This window comes from Emydura macquarii, unplaced genomic scaffold (genome assembly GCF_026122565.2).
Source record: "Emydura macquarii macquarii isolate MOO-44397 ecotype Brisbane River unplaced genomic scaffold, CSIRO-AGI_Emac_v2 contig_1253, whole genome shotgun sequence".
NCBI classification, from domain to species: domain Eukaryota; kingdom Metazoa; phylum Chordata; order Testudines; family Chelidae; genus Emydura; species Emydura macquarii.
Genome location: NW_027131390.1, coordinates 90,977,197 through 90,984,921, shown reverse-complemented (window position 1 = coordinate 90,984,921; position 7,725 = coordinate 90,977,197). Strand labels below are relative to the sequence as shown.

The 7,725-nt window shown below is 39.1% G+C and overlaps 1 protein-coding gene across 4 annotated transcripts in view; it reads left to right on the top strand.

Annotated features, from left to right (window-relative positions):
• Window positions 1–1,189: 1,189 nt before the first annotated feature.
• The window catches only part of ARHGAP15 (Rho GTPase activating protein 15), a 431,141-nt gene continuing 424,605 nt past the window's right edge, over window positions 1,190–7,725 (top strand). For 3 of the 4 annotated variants that reach the window (XM_067549898.1, XM_067549900.1, XM_067549901.1), the window contains exon 1: window positions 2,073–2,198. The gene's annotated coding sequence lies outside the window, so the exon portion shown is untranslated. Of the gene's footprint in view, window positions 1,380–2,072; window positions 2,199–7,725 lie in introns of those variants that run through there. The other variant, XM_067549899.1, reaches the window with a different exon arrangement.

Below are 7,725 nucleotides of genomic sequence, written 5' to 3'. Positions count from 1 at the left end.
GTGAAAATATTGAAATTCTTTCCCAGGCAAAATTAAGAGAAGATTCCATTCTCTTGCAGCAAATGCTAGTATTCTGCCTGGAAAAACTTTCAGTTAGAGCCCTGGGCATGACTAGTGTAAAGCCCTGCAGTAGGACCAGGATTCCAGAGGACAAGTTGCCAGAATAGTGGAAGTGGGTACTGTGGGGTGGTACAGGAGTTGAATTAAAAATAGTTCCATGCAGGGCTCTACTGTCATTCAGTGTAACCATAGCATTTTCGTCATCATCACCTTCAAGGCCTTGTTCAGTTCCACTCCTGCCTCCATCTCTGCCCTCATCTACTAACACATCCCCACCCATGCCTTTATGCCTGATCTGCTCATCCTCTTTAATGAACACCCCAGCTCCTCACCGTTTTCCATGCTGCCTCCTATGCTCAGAACAACCTCCTTCTTCCAGCGTGACAAGTCGTCTCAGCATCAAGTCACTCATGCATGGCTGGTCATTGCAACCGTGCTGAAAGGTCAAGCATCCAGCAGTGCTTCAGGGGTTCTCTTGAAGTTTCTCCTTCTGAGAACCATGGGCAGCGGTGCCACAGAGTAGCCAAACTGTGTCTCTTCATCTGTTCTCAGTGCTCCCTTGTAACATCCAAGCTGCCCAAGTTTTCTGGTGACAAGGCAAGGAGGCTGGAAGAAGGAGGACAGAAAATGAAGACCAGGATAGGTGATAAAGGTTGAAAGGTAGGAATGGCCCAGGGGATATGGGGGGCGGGAGGGGATAATGGGAGGGACAAACAGAAGGAAAGAGACTAATAGGGATGGTGGATCAAAAGAGATGTTCCAGTATCTTGTAACCATCCCTCATCCATCTGATTCCCTTCCCAGGCCCACTCCACAAACCCCACTCTCTTCTCAGGGTGCTTCTGGCTCCCTCCAGCTCTTAAGAGACCCCTGTCTCCTCCAACCCCTCTCCTAGGCTTTCTGAACCAACACCACCCTCTCCCTTTATCTCCCAACCCTCTACTTGTTTCTGAGGAGTTGGGGGTGAATCATCTATGTTCCCTCCACCTGTTTCTAATTGACTAGAATTTTACTCTCACACTCCTCAGGTGATCTGTGAGCATGTGATGTGTGTGTGGAGGATACTTGGGAGCTAATATATCAATGGTTGAAGGCAACAGAAAAAATCACATTATCCTACCAAGAGTATCAATAGAGAGGTTTGTAGTCTGTCCGGCATTGTCCAAAAGGGCCAGGCTTTGCCATGATTTTGATGACCCTTGATAGTCAGCAAGGGAATAAGCATTGACAGAGAAATGGAAGAAGTCTCATCCTTCCCTACTGAATAGAGGAAAGTCACTTGTGGAAAGTGTGGAAGCTATTTATGGAGGTATTATAAGGTAATAAAAGTGGGCTTTTGTGGATCTCTTAAGATATAAATTGTCCATGCTTCAGTTCCTTATGTTTCCCTGTCTGGGTGAGAAAATAGTGTTAAGACTAACTATAGGAAGTAATCCAGAGAAGCCTGGTTTTCTAAGAACTGGATGTGTTAAACAGAATATTAAAGAAACAAAAAACATTTATCATTGTGGATTTAACCAGCCTGAAGTTTAAACAGATAAAACTTCACTAGTGAACTTTCTCTGAGTACTCACTGTGGTTGGAATTGTTGTTTTATAGACCCCAAGTAACTACATGGTAAGCAACATGTTTACTAAACCTACATTTCAAAAATGCACAAGCAGATTTGTTGCAAGCCTTTTATTTTAGCACTTAAAACATTTACAGAAGGTAAGAAAAGGGAAGTTGTCTCAGGGCTAAGAAGCACAATTCCTCCCCGCATTTCCTCTTAAACCACTTATTTATCTTCTGCAAAAAGTACATGCTTTTCCTCTACATTTATAGTACATTTCCTATACATGTATAGTAATTTTAACTGAAAGATCTGTTTTCAGCCTACTATGCTGCCTGTTAGGTTTTCTTCTGTAGATTTAGATGTAAGTGACTTACTGGTAGGGTAGTTAGCTCCTCCTCTGCAGGAAGTGGTTTTATTTTATTTTTTCCCCTCTGCTTTCTTTCTGTCTTTATAAGCTGAGGAAGATTGAACCAATTGCACTCTTTAGACATGTGACCTAAATGTTTTCCGTTTTTTGAAATAGTTAAACAGTTGAAAGTTGGTGGCAGTTTGAGATGAGAAGAAGACGTCCGTGATTCTATAGGTAAGGAACCTTAAATTAACCTTAATGCAGTTCATGAAGCCTATTGTCAAAGATGTGTGGTAAGAGGTACATTTATATATCCTTTCATAGAGACAAATGTTAATATTTGAATGATTATTTTATTCCTCTTGGCATTATTTATTAACTCTAGTACTATAACCATATGGCATAAGCAACGGAAAGTCTATAGTCATTAAAGGGCCAAAATCAGCCCTCAATTACATTTTTACTGCTGTGTAATTTAGGGCAGAGTTTGGAACTTTATTGTTTAGGGCTAGACCGTTCTTAAAAGAGAGAAGGGAGAATATAAAAAGCGTTCTCCCCCCTCTAAAGTTAACATGCTTACTACATGATGTACATGTCAGTATCCACAGACTCCAGGAGCTATTGTTACACCCTTCATACTGCAGTGCAAGGACAAGGGACAACTGCAGCCCCTGCAGTCTAGTGAGCCACGTGACTACTCTCTCCTTGTACACCTCATGCACAAACCACCCAAAAGGGACAAAAAAGAGGCAAGGCCATAACTGTGGTTTCCCCCTATGCTGGCTGGGAAGGGAGATTGGAACACACTGCACCATTAAAAAGCTACACTAGCATATTCTGGGAAATCGCCCACTGTTGAATTATCACCTGTGAGAGCAGCAGTGGGAGTGCTAATGCATATAGAAGACAGGTGATTTTAAGTTTTTAGGGTAAAAACATCTGTGCCACATCTATACCAGTGTTCCTACTATTGTTATCACTGGTGGAGCTACCTCAGTGGAATGCAATGGTGAGATACTTCCTGGAAGATACTAATATAGACGAGGCCTAATGGATAGCGTAGTATGCATCTTTCTTCTGTACTTTGATCTGCTCAGAGAAGGACTGTGCTTCCTGAAGCTTCTTTGGACTGTATGGTTCTGTATTGCTCTTAACATGGTGCTGTATGTAAATGTCACAATTTGGTCCTTAATTTTATTCAGAGAAATAACTAATCAGAAAGAGGTACAAATGTTTTAATGATGGCCAACACACTAAGATTTCATTCTGAGGGACAGTATAGTAAAGGTTTGTTTTTGGTCACTTTGCATATTACACATACATTGACATAAAATGAATTCAGTCCCATTTGTAACCAATTGCCATAAAAAATAGCTTGGTTATTTTCTGGAAATCAGGGTCATAGCTGGGAGAAATTATACATGTTTTGAAGTTCCCTTTTGCAATTTGTATACCAGTTGTATTGTGTTTGGAGGACAGGCTTTTTATTACTGTGATGACAACCCAAAGTTTTTGAACTTCTCACAGAACAAAAGCATTCTGTTTAAAGCTTTAAAGGCAAAGACTAGGAACATATTTTATATAAAAAAGAGTCTGTATTTGTTGTTTGATACTTTCATTGTTTATTGTTGCAATGTTCTGTTGGTCATTTGAAATTCACCTTTTTGGAGAGCTGCAAAATATTTTGCTAAAGTAGTTTGTTCACAAACTTTCTTTTTTTCTTTCTTTCCCCTGTCTACTCAGCATATGTACGATGCCTTTTGGGATGATAATTTAAAAGACCATGTATAGTATGGTTAAAATGCTGGTATAATTATGGAGGCACTGGTTGCAGTTCCTTAGTTAAGGTTGTGTTCCTGTTTACACTTAAACTGCACTTTTTTGTATGAAAAATACTGTGGATTCTCCCCCAAATTTACAGAACTTATTCTTTGAGTTCAGAATGTACAGTTGTGTATCTCTCAACTTGTGGTCTCAGTAGTTCATTCTCTCCCCTTTCTGATATTACTTCCTGGATGCATCAGAACCTACATCATGCTCAGTGCTGGGAAAATAGAAGTTTTGTTACTGGTGGAAGTTGTCTATATGAAGCAGTTTTGGTCATCTTTAAGGTTTCTCTTGATAAGTTCAGAGATAGTGAGGTAGGTTAAGAATCTCAGCAGAACTTCTTGCCATGTTCCTTCCATGGTATGTCAACTGCCATACATAGTACAAGAGTGATTTTTCTAGTTGCACAATTTGCCCAAATCTGTGCCCTTATTTGTCATGTGATGACCTCCTAACAGCAGATGCTGTTGTGACTATGAGGCCTAATTACAGTAATTCCCTCTTAGCAAGGCTCACAGCAGGGGTCTCAGTTACTTCCAGCTTGTTTAGAATGCAGCAGCACATATGCTCTTTGTTTGAGCAATTGTGAACATGTTATAGCTGCCTTGACTTCTTCAAGTTAGTGGCAGGATGGCTATAAGTTGACGCTGCGGGCTTTGAATGCCCTTATCTGTGTAGCCCCTGGCTATACTCTGAAGCTCACTGAACCTCCGTATAATAGATATCACAAAGTACCCACCTTTTAGAGATGCTACTATCATGTATTAAGTCAAAAGGTAATTGTACCTTTGCTGCATTGGGCACTAGGGTGTGGAACTTGTTCCTCCCTGAACTACATCTTGGTCCATCTCTCCCTGGTTTTGAAAAGCATCTCAACATTTTTTTTTCCAAAGGTGCGTTTTAGAATGACCACTGTTAGCCTCCCTTTTCTCTCCTCAACCCTCATTTTTATATTAGACCCTTTCATTTGCTACTCTATTTGAATTTTATGGATATGTTTTTAAATTATGTTTTAGTGTCCTGTAGGCCAAAACTGGCAATGCATCTCCTGCTCCAATTAAATTCACTAAGAACGGCAGGTGCCCAGAATATCTGAATCAGGCCAGAGATTAGTATTCTTTTGAAAATTTAGATTTTTAACCTGCCTGTATCAGTTTCTCCACCTTTACGGCAGGCTTCATTCAGCTACCTCATAGGGTTGTTAGAATTACTTAGTTAATATTTTTAAAGGGCTACATAACAGATGTTGGTATTCTCTAAACTGACCTTCTAAGACCTTTTAGGCTCACAAATTACTAGGCAAAATATTAACTAAGGGAACATGTAGGTCCTTTAAAAAACTTTTTTTTTAAACACCTTGAGCAAGATTCTAGAGAAAGTGATTAATGGTTGGTTAAAACACTGACCTACTGTAGTAAGGTAATACATTTTCCCAACAGAGTGGGAAAATACCACTCATTTCAGATGGGATGCTATTAAATACCTGATCTTTTTATAGTGTTACTTTCAGATAAAATATTTTCAGGTAAATTTAGGGTATTTTTATTGTGATAGTTCCCATGGGCCTGTGTCAAACTCAGGCTGTACTAGGCACTTAACAAATATGTAAGTTGACACAGTCACTGTCCCAAGAAACTTAAAGTGACTCCTGGAGCTGGGCACGACTCTTGTCTAACGTATCTGTTTTCAGCAATATCATATTTCAATATCATAAAAGGGAAAAAAGATATGAGGCAGACAAACCAAAAGAGAGCAAGCCAAAAATGTTTTTTAATTTTGTGCTTGCTCTTGTTCTTGTAATTTCCTTTCCTTTCTCACCCCACCCTAAGCAAAACTGCTGATATAGGATGCATTCTGTTGCTGAATCAGATATCACACACATAAATTTGTCATTATGTTACACACATACACTTAGCATCTGTAGTTGTTTGCCAGCTAGCCAACATGCTGCTAAACTCTTTTTTTCTGAGCAGCAGAGAGGAAATCATGACCTATAGTTATTTCATGAAGAGAGTGGTCCATGACTACTGCCCTAATAATAATAATCCCAAACAACAGAATCCGTGCTTGAATCAAAGCCATTATTCTGCCTCTGGCACTAGTAAAATAATAATAATAATTCCATATAGTAGACCCAGTATTTGAACCAAACCTACCATTCTTATGGCTCCTCTTGACTGTGAGTTGTTCTCACATGTGCCTCCTTTTTTTTGGATCTGGGTGAGAGGTTGTTTGAGCTTTGAATTAGGTGAGCATACCATCAGCAGATGTTATATTTTAGCTATTTTGAAAGAAAAAGAGAAGGAATTGACAGCAGGCCAGTCGTTCAAAACGCCTATAGATACCCTTCTTACAATGGCAGACAACGCTTATCCTATGGCTGATTAGAGACAGCCCAAAGGATTTGGGAACAGTGCAAGTATTAGTACATAGAACCCCCCCTTCTTGTGGTAGTCCCGTGGCATCAATAAAGTAAGACGTGGAGAGGGTGAGAAGGGTTTCTAGCCTAAATAATCGGTTAAAGAAACTGGTCTCCACCTTCAGTTAATTCTTGTTTTTCCTATGTGACTGTTCTCTAGAGCTCCAGTGATACGGATTTGAGTAGTATGCAGAGATGTTATCTGAAGAACCAGAAGGTCCTGCAGAGAGAGAAGTCAATAAGAGTGGCCAACTTTCCCCCTGATTTTTATAATTGTTTTTCATTATTGTACATTTGGCTCTTTATAGCACAGTCACTTCCCAAAGGGCAGTAGAATGAGGAGATGGAACCTCACTACAATATGGAACACAAAATAATACATAAATCAAAGTGAAAATAATATATAAATACAAAGTGATTAAAAAATAAACTAAGGTTTCTTACACTAGCTATATTGTGTGTTGTGGTGTAGATACTCAGGTGGTATGTTATGTGCAGACAGGAGGTTGTTGCTCAATGTATGATAGCAATAGTCTATAATTTTTCAAAGAACCATATACTTGGTGAGCCATGCAAAATGAGGCATATCTGTTATGTTGTGAAAATACTGAATTAGCACAAGAAAAATGAATACATGCTTTCACAACAAGTTTTTTGAATAATTTCCCCAGTTTTCCTGTGCAGATGCATTATTTGTTAATTATTACAGTTAATAATCTATTTTGGAAGCAGATGAAGGGCTAGCAACTGTTCTCAACAATAGGTTATTATGGACAATTCACTGTTCCCTGCAAGATATGGCACCAGTACTCTTACTATTCACTCTTTTATTGTTTCAAATGTTTCATTGTTCTTGACAAATATGGTGTCTCTGGATATGTCTGTAACAGCAAAGCAGGCCTGTTTATGCATGATGGTCCAGTGGTTAGGAAGCTAACGTGGGATTTAAGTTACCCAAGTTCCATTCCCTAGTTTGCCACAGATTTCCTGTGTTGCCTTGGGCAAGTTTCCTAGTCCCTCCCTGCCTCAGTCCCCTATCTGTAAAATAGGGATAATAAATCCCCCTTTCTCAAGGGATATTGTGAGGATAAATAAATTAAAAGACTGTGAAGTGCTTTGAGATCTACTCATGAAAAGCCCTATATAAGAGTGAGGGAGGTATTATTATTCCTTGGGTTCTTCACTTTGTACTAAGCATGCAAACAGACTTTCTGGTGTCACATTCAGTAATTTATTTGTCTGAAGTAATAATTTGGGCTCACCTGCTACATGAGGCAATCACTAAAATTATCTCCTGACACACTGAAAATAGTTTGTGCTCAAAATTCCTATACAATTAAAGAATATTTAATATTCTAAAAATAAATACTTCCTTTACAGATATACATATAAAAACCTAAGGTACCATCAGTATTTCTCCTTTACTGACAACCAGGTGCTTTAATCATAGCCAGTGATATCAGGTAATTGGCACAAATTAGATTAAACCTCACCAATTCAATCTCCTCCCTTAGG